Here is a 20,087-nt window from a genome sequence, read left to right as displayed (position 1 = left end):
TCTCAGGAAATAAATTTTTAAAAACCAAATGAAAGTAGAGAGCCATGTTCTACAAGACTTCAGCTGAATAGCATGAATTTGAGTTGCAACAATCTCAAAAAGGAATTAGATTAAAATATAGTGAAACACACTGAAAAAAAATGTCTACTTCCCCAAAAAATCAGTGTCTTCCATGGTTTAAATGTGGATTATCTAGGAAAAGACTAATCCTCCTTTAGAGGGGGATGAATTATCTGAGAACAAGAAGTCCCCATAAGAAAACTTAATCATGAATTTCAATGACTTTAACTTCTACTTCAGCAAAGTAAAATAATGTTATTGGCCTACTCTGAAAGTACACAGTAAAAAATAACTAAATATTCTGCATATGTAAAGTACTGAAATAAAAAGCTATTACTGATACTAGTATAGTTAATTCTCCACTATTAGGTAAAGCTTCTAATGCAACTAATAAATACTAACATGTAAAACAATTTTGTGCCATGTTTAAAAAATATTGTTTAAAATTATATTTAACTTACCTACATTAAAACTAGTTTTTACAGTGGCAAGTGTCACTATGAGTATGAGGATAATAAGAAATTGTCTGGAAATATATTCTTAGTAATTATTTGGAATTCAAAATTCAGGTGACTGACCCTAAGGTTAATATACATGTCAAGAAATAGGATTAGAATAATGTATTAGCAAATTCTACTTTTAGTCACTAGGCATTTCAGGAATCCAGATATAATATTTTATCCATCCATTTCCAGAATCAGGAGCATTGTCTTCACCCTACTATGGAAACCTAGTCAAGTAGAAAATGAAGGAAGTCCTTCTATGACATTAGATACCTAAAATACACTTTCAAACTTTGCTTATGTAAAATTACTTATAATGTGTAGACAATTCCCTAGGATTTAGAAAGAGCCCGCTGAGTGTCATCCTTACCAAACATCCTCATCAAAGCCTTATTATGATGAAATTTTTAAACACTAGAAAAAAAATCAGTCCACATTACAGCAGGTCTCTAGGGAAAAAACGGTAGGAGGGAGGATTGGTAGATTATTCAATATGCTTGACCATTTCCAAAAGTAATATTGATATGATAGATGTTTGGCAGTTCTGATGATGTATTTGGCTAAATACACAAAAATGAAGCAAAAAGAAAATCAAAGCAATTATGAACTCTGGGGAAAACAAAAAGTTTTACAAAAAAAAGGAAAAGCAGTGACATATACACAGAAAATTAGGCAAAAGAAACTAAGATAATCATGAAGTCTAGGACAAACAAAAAGTTACATGAGAAAGGATGCCATAGGCTAATAATTGCTTCTGCTGTGAATAATATTTACACAGTCAATGATAATATAAATACTGATGACTAAGGTAAGCAAAAATTGTGACTTAACTATTTTGGGGAAATGTGAGAAGAAACAAGGGGTGTTTGCACTTTATTAGTTAAATTATTGCCTACCATTACAGCAACCCAATATATAATGTCTAAAACTAATCAATTAAGAAAGTTATTAATAAATAATATACAGGTAAAATTAGGAAAAACATAAAAGATTTAAAAGTAGTTAACTGGAGAAAATATTTGGGGTAGGGAAGGCTGAGGCAAGGGGCTGCCATTTTTATTTAAAACATTTTAACACAATTTTTTCTTTATTACTATAACAAAAGTTAAAATTAAATATAAAAATAAAAGTAATTTAAATGTACTCTTTTTTTTTTTTTTTTTGACATGGAGTTTTGCTCTGTCACCCAGGCTGGAGTGCAGTGGCGCAGTCGCGGCTCACTGAAACCCCTGCTTCCTGGGTTCAAGCGAGTCTCGTGTCTCAGCCTCCCCAGTAGCTGGAATTATAGGCACCCACCACCACACCTGGCTAATATATATATATATTTGTATTTTTAATGGAGACAGGGTTTTACCATGTTGGTCAGGCTGGTCTTGAACTTCTGACCTCAAGTGATCCACCCACCTCAGCCTCCCAAATTGTTAAGATTACAGGCATGAGCCACCATGCCCAGCCCAAATGTTTTAATAAAAATGCACTTAGAAATAAAATTTAAAATATTTAAATGAAATTCCAGGTGATTGTATGTTTGGACATCAGAAGCTGACCCATGTTTCACGGAGCCAGAAATTTATATAATCTTGGAGCAAGAGAAGGGTATTTCTTAAAAAAAAAAAAATAATAAAAAATTACAAATTCAAAATCAGGTACAAAAGCGAGTTTCTTTTATTTTAGAATGTGAAAAAGATCACAACAAATTACTGGGATCTTGGGGAGGGTTGAGTCCATTTCTTACAGTATCTCTTTAGGTCATTGACCAGACGCGCTTACAGAAATGTTTGCTGATTGCAACCTGGCTTCCTCTTCCCACCCCAAAGCTCCTATAAGTGAGAGGCCCTGAGCTGAATCTTCACTGGCTTCATGGTAAATTGCTTCTGGGTACTATGAGATAAAACATTACACATTTCAGCTTGTGTGTACACAGAAATAAGCTGGACTACAATTACCCTGATCCTCCTGGGGGAAGCAGCTGGATAGGAAAGAAAACACAGAAGACTAGAACCTGGGCTTCCATCCAAGCTTTGCTGCCTTGAGCTTGTCACCTGAGTTCTCAGGGGCCCATCTCCTTTATCTGTAAAATGAGGAACTTTAGAAGATAATCTCTACATTAAATTCTAACTCTAAAATTGCTTTTTATGAACAACTACTCTAAAAATAAAAATAAATTTTAAACTAAACTTTTCTACTCGCTTTTAGCATGTAGCCTGGGTAGAGTCATGAAAACAAAATAATAGCAAAAAGAGAACTTTTATTTATTTAGCTCCTTCACAATATCAATCCTGAACTCTTATAAAATAACTAAAAATTCTCTGGCCTCAAAATATAAGTAAGAGCAAATGAAATACATTAAGCCCTCAAATTAATTTAATGATAGTGCTTCTGGGTGCAATATAGATTGGAAACTTCAACACGACCCATCTTTCTCATCTTTTGGTTCCCAGAAGAGTCTTGCCCACAGTCAAAGCTCAGTAAATGACTATCATGAGAATTGAATGATTAGAATGCTTAAACCATTTTTTAAGGTATATATTAATGTAATTTATTTACAAATACTGAACTGAACTAAACTAGGGCTCCATCACAAACATCCCTAACTGCCCTCAATAGTTAAGGAACCATCTAACCCACAGCCCTTTTCCAGATTGCTCTCGAAAATTCTGAGCTAATAAGCACCATAACTGAACCACTCACTGTGCAGGCACTGTCAAGTAACCATCTGTTCAAGTATTCACCTCAAAGTATTCATCTTTCGTGCCAGCTCTAATTTCCCAGTATTCCATAAACAAGTTATTATTCATACTACTCCTGTCCTTCATAAAACTCAACATAGTGCATCTCAGTCTTCATTTTTCCAGGCCAGAACCCAATCTCTTTTCAATCTGTATATGAAAGCCCCTCTCTCCCCACCTTCATTTTAGTAGCTCTTTTATGAATCTTCTTTCTTGTTTCAGCCAATACACACACATTTCATAGTAAAAGAGTAAATCTATTGGATTTTTCGTCAGGAAAAGAATAGAAAACACATGCGGTTTTAGTTCTGCTGCATCTTGCTGATCTGGTTGGCACACTAGGTTATGTCTTACAGAATAATAATAAATAGGTAGCATTCACTAAGCAGACTAGACTCTGCTCTAGGCATATTACATGTATTGATTCCTTTAATCTTTGCAATAAACCTATGAGGTAGATACTATTGTCATTTCCACTTTGCAAATGAAGAAACTGAAGCACTAAGAAATTAAGTAACCTCTCCAAGGTCATATAGCTTCTAACTGGTGGACTTGAAATTTGAATCCAGGTAGTCTGGGTCCAGAACCTAAGTGTCTAGCCACGTGGCTACACTGCCACTCGCTGTAAATGAGTTCTCCCTCTACCACCCTCCAAGTGTCCTTTTCCCAACTGCTCTTCATTTTTCTGTCCATTCTATCAGATACAGAAACTCTCCCTGCAGAACAGTTTACTTAACTTGTGACTTTATTACCCAGTTTAGCTTTTGTATGTATGTTTTATGCAAATATACACAGTGTATGTTTTATGCAAACATATATAGTGCCCTCTCTTTTAGCTCATTAAAAAAAAAACCCCAGCCACAACTCCATTCCCAGGATGCCCACTGTTTACACATCTCCACCCAGATAAATGCCAGTTTGATGTAGAAGCTAAATTTGATGAGGAATGCAACTTGTAATTGCTGGAGATGGAACACAGACTGTGGATTACCTCACTCTCATCCCTGCCCCTATGCTATATATCCGGAGTTTCCCCAGCCATAAAAATCTCCAGTTAATTGGGCAATGGATTTGTCGACAAGGCAATCAAGATTATGTCCCTGGTGCAGATAATCAGAAAGTCTACCCACTATAAACCAGCAGAAGCAATCTTGTCCTTTGATGTAAGCGTACTTCAGGTGTTTTTTATTTCCCCCAAACAGCATTCCTAAAGACCCACCCTATGAAACCAATACCATTATCACAAGTGAGAAAGGGTGGAAAGCTAGAATGTTCTAAATGATTAACAAGGAGAATATGGATGTACACAGATTTTAATGACACCTAGTTCTACTTCCAAATAAGCAACTAAAAAACATTCCACCATTTGCTTAATGACGAAGATAAAAGTTTATAGCTCTCTGTTGCAACCACTGCTGGCAACACCTCAGTAGTAGTTTATTTTAGTCAAGGTTTTTTGGCTATAAGGAACAGAAACCCTTATGTCAAAAAAAGAGGTGTTAGGGTTGAGGTTTGCTGTAAGATCAAAGAAGTCATTTCATGGACAACAACAAGCAGGAGATAAGAGTATAGACTGCCCTTTCAGAGTCTAGAGCTGAGAAGCCACCAGGAACCAAAGTCATGTGCCCCATCTGTCTTTCTGGGTCCATGTCATCTCTTAACTCACTGCCTGCCTGATGCATCCTCTTCTCTGCAAACCAGCTTTCTCTGCTTATTGATGGTTTCTGCTTTCTCACAACCTCTGCTTGCCTATGTAGCATGAACTGACTCTGTAAGAGTATCACACACACCAACAACTGACTATGTCCTTTAGCTCTCTATATTCTTTTGCTTAAATTTTCAAGCAAGATAACCTGGTCGGTCACTGGCCAGGTTGATGGACTGCCTGTGTCAGGTTCAAGTGTCCACCACTGGTCCAAACATCTGAACAGAGGGTCACACAGTAGAAACAGAACCATCCAAGCCCAAGGTTTTGGCAGGGCTGTGGGTAAGGTGATTTCCCAAACAAGAGGGTATCAACAGAACAGGGATTCAAAAATATCGTATTTTTGAACTATAATCACTATGAAGTAAGTAACCATCAGAAGGAACCTGCCACTTAATTTAGTTCTATAGTCAACTACAAGATTAATGATTGAAGTGTTTCCAAACTTCACCGATCTCGTTAAATCTGGGTACTCACTGAAGAGTTATTTGAGATATAAATGTTGAACTAGTTGACAGAAAATATCTACCTGTGCATAGAAAAATAAAGGCACTCCAGTTAGGCTACAGAACAGCACTATCAAGTCTGAATGCTCGCAATAGGCTCACATCACTTGCTATAGCTCTTTTGGATTAAACACATCTAAAAATCAAGGGGGAAAAATAATTGGTGTTCATTTTAATGTCTGTATCAATGGTGCTAAGGATTCATAGGAGAAAAGGGCTTGTTCTTCCTTCCTCTCCTAGCTCCTTCCCTCCTTTTTCCATTCTCCCACCTTCCTCTCCTACACTGAGGCTGCCCCAATCATATAAAGGCAAGTCCAGCAGGTAGACTTCTCTTAAGAGGCCAAACCAAGGACAAAGGGTCCTGGGGGCCAGCGACAATCTGGCATATTTTTCACCAGAATAGTCAGAGGCTGTCTGGCCAGAAGAGAATCTGAACTCTAGTCAAAAAGGAAGCAAATATCATTGCCAGAGAAACTATGTAAACCACCATGAAGAGTGAGGGTTGAGGCAAGGCTGTAAACAGGAAAGTGAGTCAGCTCCCAGGTCAGCAGCCAGGAGGCTCAGTGGACAGAATAATACCGAGTGTGAAGTAGGTCAAGGCAAACAGCTCTGAAGCGAGGTCGTGAACGTTGTGGTGGTGTGGGAAGGCCTTTTTATGTGGGGCCTGGCATGGCAAAGTCACCGTGCAGAATCAGACCCCACCCATGCCTAGGCTACCCATCTTCCCCAAGCAGCTGGGTGAGGCAGGGCTTGCCTTATGGGTTTGCCTGGTGAGAGGCTGCTGTGGTCCTGGGCATTCTGTGATGGCTCTTCTCCCGTGCCCAGGCTGGCTCCATGGCTTCAAAGATCCAAGCTTTCTGTTTCTATGTACCAGAATGAGAGAGGTGGGCTGCCAGTGGGACCCCAGTGTGTAAGTTAGGGATGAGCATGGATCGAGGGAGCTAGAAGCAGGAGGTAGGATTCTCAAGTACTACTATTTGAAAAAGGGCTAGAAACGTGGCTTGCTGGGGACACAAGCAGAAAAGTGTGGAGGTGCTTGGTAGGAGAGCCAGACTGTGCTTTCTAACAGGGTGACTGGTGAAAAGGGACTCTAAGTTTTCATTTTGTGAGACAATTACCATTTGAGGATTGCCAACAGTAGCTGTTTTCTAGCAGTAGAGACAGCAAGTCCACTTGGATCAGATGCCCTTTGTTCTTAGCAAGTCGCCGGAATGGCCCTGTTATCACATGTCTATCACTTCCTTTCCCGAAACAAGTCTGGGGCCCAGCTCTACAGCTGGAGGGGGCCTGGCACCCCTGCCCTAAACTCCCAGCTAAAAAAGCCTGGCCAGGAGATAAGGTGCACAGATTTGCATAAAGAGCCCAAAAAGGGGCCCCTGATTGAGTAGTTCTCATGCTCTGAGGGAACTGGAACCTACTCCACCCCCTACTCCAGGAAGTAGATCCAGTTTGTTACTTTAGAGCAGCTAGCTCCCATTGCTTGGCAAGACTGTTTATTGGCTATTGTTAGTTATGAGTATCATTTGCATGGGTGAAGGCCTTCTGTACTCTCAGTTTGATGATGCCTAATTTTACTGTGTAGATATAAGTTGGGTCAAGGAAGGTTGTGATGAGGTCAGTAGTCAAGAAGGCCATTAGCTATTTAAATACCTTAACCTCCAATGGATTCAGATTAACCCTCACCCTCTTGCAGGAAATCAGCTGATAGATGAGTCACATTGGAGAAATCTGGTATAAATGAAACTTAAAGAACTTATGTATGCCCACAGGGGTCTCTAGAACTTTAAATACTTTGCTTGATATCATCTAAACTTCACAATTGAAGAGAAAGTATCCTCAGAACTCTGTCTCTGGGATCTTCAACATGTGTCTTCTGTGTTGAGCTGGCCTGAAGATGGAGGTGCTGTGTCTGTAAAGGATCTTCCCAAATGGGGGTTCATTTAAGGCCAGGTCAGGGGAGTGTATCCAACACCCTCCACCTTGTACTGGTGCTGAAAGAAGGCAGAGATGTGGCATGGCCTGGAAGGTAGTACCTGGCCTTGCACAGCCTGCCCATAGGTCAGTGACATGGTTTGGCTCTGTGTCCCCACCCAAATCTTATCTCAGATTGTAATCCTCATGTGCTGAGGGAGGGATCTAGTGGGAGGTGACTGGAACACAGGGGTGGTTTCCCCCACACTGTTCTTGCGATAGTGAGAAAGTTCTCACAAGATCTGATGGTTTTAAAAGTGACAGTTTCCCCCGTGTGCTCTCTCTCTTGCCTGCTGCCATGTAAGATGTGCCTCTGCCTTCCGCCGTGATCCTAAGTTTCCTAAGGCCTCCCCAGCCATTTGGAACTGGGAGTCAATTAAACCTCTTTTCTTTATAAATTACCCCATCTCAGGTAGCATTTTTACAGCAGTGTGAAAATGGATGAATACAATTAGACAAGGCTTCAGGTACCAGGACTTCTGCTTTCCAGAGACATGAGCCCTTAATATTTGATCAGTGCCACGATCACCAGCAGCTCCTCTGCCTCTTATTGTGAGAAGCATCTCACTAGTGTAGCACTATCTGGACCCTGCCCCCTCACCCCAATCAGAGAGAACACTCAGAAAGGCCCCACCCATATAAGAGAGAGCCCTCAAAAAGATGCTCAACCCTGGGAACGGGAAAAGAAAACTGAGTATTTCCTTACATGGCCAAGAAGTTTCCCAGCAGCATACACAAGTCAAAGGGCCAAGCTGCACTGACATTACACTGCTCAACATGACTGGATTCAGATTACCCATCATCCAGACCTGTGCACTTGCCTGCCGCCAGGCTGAGCGCTTGCCTGCTGCCGGGCTGAGCAGATCTAACATGGCCTGTGCTGCTCTCACAGGTGTAGACCTGGATGTCACTTCAGATGCCACTGCTATGGCCCCTCAAGTCAAACATGGGTACATCAAGCCCCTCTTGGCTCCTTCCCAGGATTTCCGTCTATTGCTGATGAGGTGCGAGTTGCTAATAAGGTGTGGGATGGTCAGCTGGCCACTTCTAGGCTTGTACAAACCAGAAGTGCAAGAGAATTCATGCCCCTTGGGGCAGACTTTGACCAAGGGGAGGCAGTGAAGGAGTTACTTCCCCAGAAGGACTCCCTGAAATGCAGTCACCCACATGGCATCTCTCTGCATATGTCCCACAAGTCACCCACATGGCATCTCTCTGCATATGTCCCACAAGTCACCCACATGGCATCTCTCTGCATATGTCCCACAAGTCACCCACATGGCATCTCTCTGCATATGTCCCACAAGATCAAACAATCAGCTGTACTTGCTAGCAAGCAGTAGTCAGGTCAATGATACAGGTCTTATATTTACTCTCTTTCTTTGCTTCACTTCTCTTGTTCCCCACTTCTATTTCTCTGGTGATGCTTTTACTAATGAAGCGGCAGCATATATACTTTTGCCTCAGGCCCCGCTGCTCCACACTAAGATACAATAAGCAACAGCTTCCAAGTCAGGGCTGGGCAGGGCTCTGAAGGGGGCAACTCGAACCAAACAGAGTGGGCCTGGAAGCACAGGGTCAGCAGCTCCAACCAGCCTCTGTAGACTGTCAACAAGGCTCACATGCTAGCACTGGCTGGGTGCAGGTACTGCAGGGTTATGGCCAGCACTGTCAACGCCATAGGAGATAGGAGGCAAAGTGATGCTTCAGGATCCTTGGGGCTAATGGCTTAATAGGTGGTTTCTACTGGCAGAGCTGGGACCAGAGCAGCAGAGTACTGTCCAAGAAGGCAGAGTCAAAGGAGAAAATCCTTTGGAGGCCTAGGATTTGCCCAGGGCTGCCAGAGACAGCACTACTAGAGGGAGAATATGAATTGGAGCCAGGGGGAGAAAGCCAAGGTCACGGCTTAGGTTGGAGTGTCGAGATAAACAGAAAGAATGACAAGCATGAGGTATAAAAGAGGTCACGGCATGTTGTTCAGTGCCAAGGCATGTCCACTGCGAAGACGTAGGAGGCCTGCTTTCATTCTGGATGGGCAGAGTGTAAGACCAGGCCAGGGGGCTAAAAGGAGTGAAGCAGGAGAAGACCCTAAAAGCCACTGAGGAATCAAAATGAGGTGCAAGTTGAGCCATGCACATGTGTGACATTCCTTCGCATCTTAGACGCATCTCCATCTTAAGTGTTCCTTAAGCTTGCACACTCTCTCTCTGAAAGCAATAGAAAGCCCCAGAGGGAGAGGAAATACCCTTACCAACAGCAGAGCTTAGCAAGGGGAGGCTGACATTTCTAACTTTAGATTCCTGCTCTCTCACTCCCCAGCTGTTTGGTATTGGGCAAATCACTTAACCTTTCAAAGTCTCAGATTTCTAGTCAGTAGAGTAAAAATACTAACAACTAGCTGACTCCAAACAACTAGTTGGGAGGAATACTAACAAGCAACAATTTGCAATAGCATGAAATACCTGCGTGAAGCTGCAAGCACCATGCCTGATGCAGATGAGGCAGGAGCTCGATCAATGTTGGAATATCAATAGCAAATCTCAGCTTCCGTCTGGAAGCTGGCAGCAGCAGCAGCAGCCAGATGGCCTCTCTCGGAAGCTGTACACTGAAGCCCGTACTTTGCAAGTTCAACTGGCCCCTACTTTGGAAGATCTCTCTTGGATACCAGGAATGGAGCTTTATGGACGATCTCACAACTAACAATTCACAGTGAGTAAGCTGTCATGTGTACTCTTGTAAATTCATGGGGCTGGGGAGGGGGTGCTACAGAGGCCATGAGATGCTGGGAGAGGGCACCCAAGAGGGAAAGGTTGGCATGTGATTGTCTACCATCGCCCTCGGAAGGTTTATACTTCAAGGCTGACTCTATTAAGTCTTCAGCATCAGAAAGTACTGCATGTAGTAACCACAAAGTGACCAGAAAGGGGCTGGCTTCTAGATACTTTTACATTTGGTTAAAATAAGCCCTGTCAGGGCACCAGGTGAGTCTTGTAAAGCGCAGGGCTGAAGCTAAGCCAGGTTCATCCCATGCGCCACACACAGGGGCACGTGCCCCATTAGTCAGTTTTTCTCTTGTTCCTCAGGCTGCCCTTCAGCCCTCTCCGCCTGCGCACACCCTCCTCAGGAAGCAAACTCTATTTCAAATGTTTACTCATTTCCTATTGCCCTCACATCAAATCCTGAGGTGTACTTCCTCACTACTGTCCCTGAGTCTAAGCAATCTAGGTCAATGTACAACTCTCTCAAGGAACAAACTCACATTTTATAGGAGCCTCGTTGAATCAGAATGACTTAACCTGAAGAGGTGATTCTAAGAATGGAATCCAAGCCCCATAGCTGGATGATAGAAAGACATTTGAAAGACATTACTTTGAGCACCCTCAAATCAGGCCACACTGGGCAAAGTTAGGCCTAGTCTGGTTCTACAAATGGTCAGTGCTGACAAATTTCATCAGATCTGATTTCCCTCCTGGGTATAAATCTAGTGCCATACAGTTAACTCCACATTTAACTTGCTAATCACAGAGAGCTTTTTCTGGTCACAAATGGGTGACTTGTAGCATTTCCCAGGGTTGAGCAAGTGCTCCTGAAGCTCTGCCCTGTCTAGACACATATCTGAAATATCTAATTACCCCTGTACCTTCTGTAGAGCACACAAAGCCCAACGTCATTACATAAACATGAAGCTCCATATTAATATATTTGCTCAGTGAACTGTCCTTTTACATTTGCCAATCTGAATGTGAAATCATGCTACTGCTGAGAATAAGGATAATATATTGCGAATAAGAAGTTCCAAGTTGTGCTATGATCCAAATTATGAAAGTTAAATTATCTAGAGAGCAAACCAAAAAAGCTGTGTAGTGAATTGAATCCAAATTCAGAAGAATCTAAATAGCTTGATGCATATCCTCTCTTAAATGACACATTTAAATAGTTTCCCTTTCACACAGAGCAAGAAGCTTTAAGAGAGAGATGAATCCATCCACCTCCCTCCCTGTCAGCGGGTCCCACATTAGGTGGGTGTCCAGACCAGCCCAGGTCATTAGTCAGTTGCACTGGGGGTAGGGCATGGAGTGAACAGGGCTGATAGCCCTGGACTATATAGTATGCACCACATACAGTATTTATTCCATTTACCTCTTCCAACTACCTAGTGGGGAAAATCGGAAAATCATTCTCCACATTGAACAGATAAGGAAACTAAGCCTCAGAGAAACTGAATGGTCCAGGGCCCAGAACTAATAAAAAAAAATGAAGCCAGACTATGAAGTTAGGGCCTTTTCATACTAATTATCTTCAGACAGATGCTTAGAAGAGTTAGTTAAACTCCTTTTTCGAGGGGGAGCACCTGGCAGCAGCATGGTACCATAACATGCCCTCTCCACACTCTATCTGGCATCTGAAAATGTGATACCACAGAGCAGCCTAGTAAGGGGAGCCCCTTTCAATTCATACATCTGAGGCAAATGTATAAACAAGAAGCCCTCACCAGTGGGTGGCGGCTGCCCTCTGTGTCTCTCAAACCTGGGGCATCAGGCTGTGCCATCCCAGTACCCTCTGCATCTACTTTCCCTGCTGGATGTAAGTTCCTCGGGCTGGGACCAGGTCCTCCTCATCTCTGTGTTCCCATACCTAGCACAGAGCCTTGGTATAAGATGCACACGGGACAAAGCTTTGTTGACTACATGATGCTTTCTTCGGGTGCTCCTCCACCCTCTGCAGTGACATCGCACCCCTAAAAACTCAGTGCTCTTAGTCTGTCTCCTTACTGACCAGTGGTCCTAGGCCACGGCCCATCCTAGGCCCAACTCCTCTTCTCTCCCCGATGTCTTGTTCCCTCCAGAGCATGCACTGCCCACATGACTTTGGATGACAATGGTTTAATCAATTAATGAACCTTTGTTTATGATTTGGGCACAGCAGATAGCAATGCTTTAACTCCTGGAGAGCTCCCCAATGTGAGAAACCTCAGATCCCAGCAAGGGCGGACAGACAGACAAACTGGTTGAAAGGAAGGGTGCTGAAAGTATTCTCCATATCACCCTGTATAGGCAATGACTCACCCCACCTACGGGCAAAGGCGAAGTAACGAAGACACCTCTTCCCAGACTTCATGTCCACTTACCATGGAAAAAATGCTTCAGATTTGCAAAAATGCCCAAGCGCAATAAAAAGCCTGCATTCTGGGCCTATTGCTATGATATTCACTACAAGTCTGACATAGAGGTTTAATTTGGTCTGCTGTGAAAATAGAACCGAATAATAATCACAGTCTTTGATTGTGGTTAGGTTTAATTATAGAAACCTATTCAAGTACATATATATTAATAGAAAGCCTCACAAACATGGCAGAAAACCATTGCTATTCATAAGTATTTACAGGGAAAGCTCTTCTTATTTACTTTATTTAAATAAATATTTCAAATCAGCAAACCAAAAAAGAGCCCCCACCTTTCATGTGAACATTTTCTAATCATGTCACGTGAATATTTTCTCCTTTGATTTCCAATGAGCTAGCACAAGCTCTGGCCTCTGCACTAGATGGTGGTGCTGAGTCACTTATATAGAATGGAATTATGGATTATATAAAGACTGACAAGTACAATAGATGTTCAATGTGGTGGTTGTCGGAAACGTCACCTAATTAAATATGCTAAAATATTTTGGCTGAAAATTTGTTTTAAATCTTCACATTTTTATACCTTCTGATTTTCTTTGTTGTTGTTGTTGAGACAGGGTCCGGCTCTGTCACCCAGGCTGGAGTGCAGTGGCTCAATCTTGGCTCACTACAACCTCCACCTGCCGGGCTCAAGCTATTCTCTCACCTAGCTTCCCAAGTAGCTGGGACTACAGATACGCACCACCATGCCCGGCTAATTGTTTAATTTTTTTGTAGAGATGGGGTTTTGCCATGTTGCGCAAGCTGGTCTTGAATTCCTGAGCTCAAGCAATCCTCCCACCTCAGCCTCTCCAAAGTGCTGGGATTACAGGCGTGAGCCACTGCGCCTGGCAACTTCTGATTTTGTAATATAGAAATAACTGTCTTGGCCAGGCGTGGTGGCTCAAGCCTGTGATCCCAGCACTTTGGCAGGCCGAGGAGGGCGGATCATGAGGTCAGGAGGTCGAGACCATCCTGGTCAACATGGTGAAACCCTGCGTCTACTAAAAATACAAAACTTAGCTGGGCGTGGTGACGTGTCCCTGTAATCCCAGCTACTCAGGAGGCTGAGGCAGGAGAATCGCTTGAACCAGGGAGTCAGAGGTTGCAGTGAGCCGAGATCGGCCACTGCACTCCAACCTGGTGACAGAGTGAGACTCTGTCTCAAAAAAAATAAATAAATAACTGTCTTTGGAAGTCAGACAAAATAATGAACAGCCTTTATTTCCTTTTAATCTAATTTGCAATTAATGTTTTAACTTCAAGTAGGCAGGGCAAAAACACAATTTCTCTCAAATCGGGTAATAAGAATTAATTGAAGGGTGATAGGTCGAAATACAAGGAGCATAAAAATGAAAACACAGAGATGTGGATTCAGAATTGTGCTTCCCTTTGCTAGATATAAATTTCACTCCTATAATTATCATTTTTAATGTCCAAAATCTTCCCCACATAGGCTATACTTTTTTTTTTTTTTGAGATGGAATCTTGCTATCACCAGGCTGGAGTGCAGTGGTGCGATCTCGGCTCACTACAACCTCCCCCTCCCGGGTTCAACCATTCTGCTGCCTCAGCCTCCCAAGTAGCTGGGACTATAGGCACGCATCATTGCGTCCAGCTAATTTTTGTATTTTTAGTAGAGACGGGGTTTCACCATGTTGGCCAGGATGGTCTCGATCTCCTCACCTCCCGATCTGCCTGCCTCTACCTCCCAAAGTGCTGGGATTACAGGCGTGAGCCACTGTGCTCAGCCTGGCTATACTTTTTAAATGTCCAAACAATTAATTAACTTAATCTAGTTTTTTTTAATTCATAAAATGCATTACTTAACTGAATTCAACAGTTAATTAAGCCAGGTGACTTCTTCATGACTGACTTGTTAAAATCAATTTTGCATTTATAAATTACCATGAACCTATTAATGCATAGTATAACTACTGTATTATAACTAACTTCTACATTAAAACCTGCAATATGGACTGTGAAGCCAGTGGAGAGGAAAATCTTTAGAAGTAGTTAATTGAATAAATATATAAATTTGAAGATTCATTAGGGATTTAAACATTTTGTTTCAAAACTGAAGCCATCATACTATTATTATTCTATTATTCTATTATTCTAATTTATTTCAACCTACAGTTCATATTTAAGTGCTATATATTAAAATGTTGTAATAGATGCTGATTATAGCATCTTCATGTAAACTGAAACACCAGACTTTGCTGCCATACATACTGGACAATAGGTGAAAAAACTCCAACAGCAGAGTAAACCAACAACATTCCTAAAAGATCTAAAGATTCTCACAGCCTCCAAATTTGCAGATACAGAAACCTACATATAGGCCCTCAGTTCTTCCACAAGCTCCACCACCCATCTACCAGCACCTGTACCAAGTGCCCCACCATCCCTCATGTCACTAGACGGACTCCCTGTGCTCCTCTTGATGGCTGGTCCCTCTACCTGCACACTGGAGACCACTTTGTCTTGCCTACTCAAGGTCATTGCTTTGGCAATCTCCCCACTCTCTTTTGCATCACCGCTTTCCCCCATCTACTGGATTTTTCCCATGAGCATACAAAAAGCTGCTATTCTCCAATATTAAGGAAAAGCCCTCTTTTAATCCCGTTCCTCTCTCTGCCCACCACTGCATTTCTCTTACTTTCTTTACAATAAAATTTCTTAAAATAGTTGGTCTTACTATCACCAAATCCCTCTCCTTCTATTGTCTCTTCAACTCAACCCAAACAGGGTTTAGTCCACCATTCCATTAAAACTGCTCTTGTCTGTGGTACCAATGCCCTGCACATTTCTACAGCAGCTGTTCATTCTCAGTCTCCATCTTACCGGACCTCTCAGCAGTGTATATAACACAGCTGAACACTCTTCACCTGGCAACATCTGGATAGAGCATACTATACATTTCATAACTCAGCCCTATTTGTCAATGTAACTTTCTACTTTGATTTATCCAGCAATTTCATTTTTTGGCCAAGAACTGTAACTTTCTCAAACCATTTTCCCCTTTCTTCATTGTCTTCACCACACTAGCATGTGACCTGTTTAGAACTACTGCTCAGAACAAAATGAAGTGTCTAAAACACAGTGATCATTACTGTGAAAATGGTGAGGCACAGAGAATGAAGCTTCACAGTCATGCGGACGCCATGTCTCCTTTCCACTAGTACATGTGCATCTTACACCAAGACATCAATGGTACCTAATGTATCTTACTCCCAGGATCCTATGAGCACAATGTCACAATATATTGGACTAACATTGTGCCCTGTGTGACAACCTTGCATACAAAACGGTAACACAGAGCCAAAAAGAAGATAGAGGCCTAAAAGCAAGGCAATGAAGTTATTCTGCTGCCCCTATGAGGTACAAGCAAACTGTTTATTCTCTGCTTATGTGCCTTTAGTAAAAAAAAGCACTGGGCTGGGCGCGGCAGCTCACGCCTGTAATCCCAGCACTTTGGGAAGCCGAGGCGGGTGAATCACAAGGTCAGAAGATCGAGACCATCCTGGCCAACATGGTGAAACCCCGCCTCTACTAAAAATACAAAAATTAGCTGGAGCATGGTGGTGCACACCTATAATCCCAGCTACTTGGGAGGCTGAGGCAGGAGAATCGCTTGAACCAGAGAGTCGGAGGTTGCAGTGAGCTGAGATCATGCCACTGCACTCCATCCTGGCGACAGAGAGAGAGTCTGTCTCAAAAAAAAAAAAAAAAAAAAAAAAGCATTTGCCAGATAGATACATGCATACCAAAGATCAAGGCCTGTGTTTAGTTACCAGAAACTGTATCCTGAACAGGACACATATTCCAGTAATCTCTGTAATGTAAATATTTCCATTTCCCCAGTTACTCTAGTAAGTACACTCAGGTCTCTTTCAAAGGGCCAGATCTAGCAAGTTCTTGACCTTAGTTCCATGTAAGGGATGTTGGGCTTATGAACTGACCTGTCTGGGAACAATCAGATGAGGGACTATGATTTCCTATTGTAATAGCTTAAATCAAGCCTCCATTTGCCAGAAGACCCAGAGTTTTTTGGTTGTAAAAATCAGGTGGCATAGCTAAGCACCTATTCATTTCAGTCACAGGAATCCCATTATCAGTAGCCATTCCCAAAGATTCCTGGTCATCCTGATTAAATACCCATCCTGCTGCCTATTATGGAAGCCATGCTGCCTACCCACCTTGCCTTCTGATGGTAAGGTGCCACTGCTTAAGCTCTATTACCCCAGGATCCTAATATCCCTAGCAAGATTAGGGAGTCCCATTTCAGTGGTACCGTACTTCACAAGCATCAGAGGTCTACAGAGAACAGCCAAATTTTTTTTTTTCCAATGAAGCCAGTTGGTCCCTCCTCACTGTATCTGTTAGGCTCTTGTTGAAGAGCATCTCATCAGGACCCTCTCAAGGAAAACAATTGGAATACAGATCTCTATACCCATGATATATCCCCTCCAACAATATTATCTCCCTAAGTGCTTGGACGTCTTGCTCTTATAGTAGTACACGACAGAATTTCTAGCAGCTCATTGGTGCCACAGTCCCAGTTTTGGTCAACCAGACAAGAAAACATAAATAGATCAATGCCATCTATTTATGCTAGTACACTGAATTCAGAACCTCTGGTTAAGTGCTCTCATAGCAATAAATTCAAGCCATCTAAAGTGGTATTTTTCTCTATTTGACCTAAAACTTTCAAAATCCATTATCGTACATATTCCCCCAGAATATTTTTCAGTATCAGTTGGGAAAGTCTTGCAACTTTTTAGCACCATAAGCTATCACCTCCTACCTTTGACTTTGTCATTGGTGTTTTAAGGTATTCTGGGATCTAAGTTTAGTTACACGTCTGGGAGTAGGGCAGAAGGAGAACTGACCTACCTTTGTAATGCAACTCCTTCAGATGGCAGAAAATTCCATCAAGACACGAATAGCCTCATCAGAGAAGGCCACAGGGCTGCTCCAACTGGCAAGGGTGGGTTGATGGACTTCAGGGATTCAGGGTGCCCTGAATTCACCAAATCCTACCATCTCCCCTGTTCTAGTTCTCAGAGTCCCACTCTTTCTCTAAATACCCAAACCAAATACCAAAATAAGGGACCTAGCTGTGAATTCAAATGACATCCTTAGTTGACAACTTGCATTACTGCATTTGGCTTTTGACTTTTTAACCCTGAAAGAGTTACAAAATAAATTTGTAATACATATAGTACAAAAGAGATTCTTTTAGTGTACTCATAGAAAGTCCCTATTTTTCAATCCATCCTTAGGTAAGAATATTTAGGAATTTGAGCTTATATTCCCTTTCTTTAAGCCGTCTGCCACCATTACATGCAGCCATCACAACAGCCCAGTTTTTCAAGTCCTCATTCCTATGCAATTGTTGCATGGAAGTCCCTACTTGGTTCCCAAAAGGTTTTCTTTCAACTAGCAACTCATTCTAGAAGTTCACAGATGATTTATTTGCTAATTTTCCACCAAATGTTATGGGGTGTCAGTCTTATCCCTTATGCAGCTGGATTTTTCACTATCTTCAGCTCCAACTAACCCAGACAACCAATTCCAGCTTCCCCCAATTTTTCTGTGGTTCTATTTCCTGGAACCATTCCTGGTTTCAAACTCCCTATCAATCTAGGTTCTTACTTGCAAATAACGGAAATAACAAAACAAAGACTGGCTGCTTTAAGCAGAAATTGAATTAATTGAAATGATGGTGGATATTCCCACATAATCACTGAGAAGGCTATGGAAGGTACTGGAAAACAATCAGGAACAATAGTAGGCTACCCAATCACAACCAAAATCATGCCACAGAATTTAACGCTGCTCCTTCCACTGGACCACTCAGCTAGCTAGCTGAGCTAACTACACCAACATCAGGAGCAGAGACCAGATGCGACTGCTGGAACTGCCACCACTGCCACTTCAGTAAACTGATGTTTCTATCATCACTGCACACATTGAGTAGACCATCACCCATTCTCTGTGGTCTGTCCATTAGTACCGAGTGGGTATGCCTGACAGGCTAGGTCTGGCACATGTCCTGTAGCCAATGTGGCTGGGATACTGAATAGTGGAACTTCCTAGATTCAATGATGAGAGGCAAGCTCTGAATCCTGCTAAGATTCACAAACTGGGGAACTTCCCAAACAAGGGAAGAGAAATCATATGTAAGGCAACCAGGAAAAAAAAAAAAAAAAAGACAAATACCCCTGTAGGTATCTTCTTGGTATTTTGGGGAAGCATCATTACAGAAAAAGAAGATGGATTTTTATGTGAGCCAAAGTTGGAAAATTTTCATGCTAAGGGAAAAACAGAATGTTGCAAAAGTTTCATTTATTTGTAGGTGTTTTGCAACTATGGCAGTTAGGAATATTTTATAGGGAATAAAAAGAAAGCAAGTAAAGAGAAAAGACTCCCTTGAGTTTCACCACGCAAATTAGAGAATCTGGAAATAATACTCTCGATCCCTCATTCTTTTTTCTGCCCTCAATAAGGCTGATTCAGAAAAAGTATTTATAATATCTGTTAGGATTTCCCAAGAATATTGTAAAATTCTACAAGGACCTACAAGAGAACATTTGCTACCAATTAGAATGGATCTGAGCATCAAAGAACAGAAAAATTCTTATAATAACCTGATTTCACACTTCCCGTTAAGCATGTTTGAGTACATTATAGCAAAGCATGTTAAAGCAACCTGCCATCCAAAAAGTGCAGCTAAGAGGAGAACCAATGGAGCAACAGTGGAGAACCAGAAATTTAATTCTAGGAGAACGACAGGAAATGTGTGAGTGGCCAAAGGAATTAGTGAGTACTCAGTGATTTTAGACGCTTTGCCATTGGTGAGGAGCAGGGAAGTTCTTTCTCCTTGTTAAAAAAGAGGATCTGGAAGCTATGGAAACACACGGTGATTTCTCATCTTAAGCAGGTATGTAGTCTTCTCTCTTGCTACAATCTTCAGAGTATTATATAAGTATTTTAATTTATCCATTTGTTAGCATTTGGATATATGCATCCATTTCACTGTGTGTGTTTTGACAACAAACATCTAGAAGACAAATGACTTAATAAAATGTGCTTAGATGGGCCATAAGGAGGAGTGAAAAAGAAGAAGGGAAAAGAAGATAGTAACAAGGAGGCAAAGAGGGAACCGAAGAGACTATAATATTTTCCTATTTCATGCACATGTGGGTGCGTGTGTGTGTGTGGGTGCGTGTGTGTGCATGTGTGTGTGTGGTGGGGGGCGGTTTTGCCTAGCAAATTTGCTCCATTTCAATAGAAACTTTAAACTTCAAAATTCCTTTTTTTTCTTATTTCTAAGTATAAAAGCTAATACTTATTTAAGACTCAGTGCTTTATATTAAGAAAAATATAAAGGTATACATTTAGATTTGAAATGTAGTCTATGAAACCGGAGGTATATTATGAAAT

This window comes from Nomascus leucogenys, chromosome 6 (assembly GCF_006542625.1).
Source record: "Nomascus leucogenys isolate Asia chromosome 6, Asia_NLE_v1, whole genome shotgun sequence".
Taxonomy (NCBI): domain Eukaryota; kingdom Metazoa; phylum Chordata; class Mammalia; order Primates; family Hylobatidae; genus Nomascus; species Nomascus leucogenys.
This window is presented reverse-complemented; position numbering follows the sequence as displayed.